Source organism: Aplysia californica, unplaced genomic scaffold (assembly GCF_000002075.1).
Source record: "Aplysia californica isolate F4 #8 unplaced genomic scaffold, AplCal3.0 scaffold00205, whole genome shotgun sequence".
Taxonomy (NCBI): Eukaryota; Metazoa; Mollusca; class Gastropoda; order Aplysiida; family Aplysiidae; genus Aplysia; species Aplysia californica.
Genome location: NW_004797475.1, coordinates 342,742 through 343,910, shown reverse-complemented (window position 1 = coordinate 343,910; position 1,169 = coordinate 342,742).

Below are 1,169 nucleotides of genomic sequence, written 5' to 3'. Positions count from 1 at the left end.
GCCAACAACCCCTCCTCCCACAACAACACAAATGCCAACAACCCCTCCTCCCACAAGAACACAAATGCCAACAACCCCTCCTCCCACAACAACACAAATGCCAACAGCCCCTCCCACAACAACACTAATGCCAATAACCCCGCCCACAACCACACAGATGCCAAGACCGACTCCAAAGGGGCGGAGCCTGCGAGGTGTGGTCAAACGAACAACAACGTCTTACAATCAGTGTGGCATGAAGACTGTAATCCCTCAGTTCTAAATGTTCCGGGACAAGCTGACAAAGGCGTGAGAGACGCCCCCAACTGTAGGGAACGGTCAGGACCTGGTCAGGTTTTGGATTTCTTCAAGCGAGGAAGAAAGATCGCCGATTCAACGTCACACGGGAGAGACGAGGTTGGTGGAAGGAAAAGAAACACCCTTCAACTACGAGTAACGTCTGCCCAGATTGACAAAGTTTGTTTCGTGTTTTTTGTAGCCACCAGCGTTCCATTTTTTGCTTTAGTTTTTTATATTTGATACTGCATTAAAACGGACTAAGCGCGCTCATATGACCTAAGCAGTTGCGAGCGCCGTAAAACCCTATACTACTACTACTAAACGGACTAACTAGTCTGCATGTACCTCTCGCTGGGGCGTGCTTGATACGTCAGTGCGTTTTTCAAAGTGTATGTTTGTCTGTACGCGTGTGTGTGTGTGTGTGTGTGTGTGTGTGTGTGTGGACATATTTTGTGAGTCCGTGCGTATGCTCACTGACGCGAGTGTGAGTTGGTTAGTGTGTATGCGAGATGGCCGTCTTATAAGTACGCTTTTTTTTGTTTCACACATTACTTTCAAGTTTATAATAATATTGTTTCCAAGATTTCATGTGACTGTAAGCTACAAGAGATATACTACACAACATAAATAATTCTAAAAATATTGCTGCTTTTTTTTCTTTAGTGCTGTCGTTACTTGTATATAATGAATGTGTGGTTGTAAACTTTCATCTTTATCTGATTGAACTGGTTTTCTTGTTACTTTGAAATATCTTATCTTGTGTGAATCGCTCAGTGATCATGTGATTGATGAAAAGCGCCAGGAGCTTATACTCGTATGTGATAGAGCGCTGTATAAATGCAATCTATTATTATTATTATTATTATTATTATTATTATTATTATTATTAT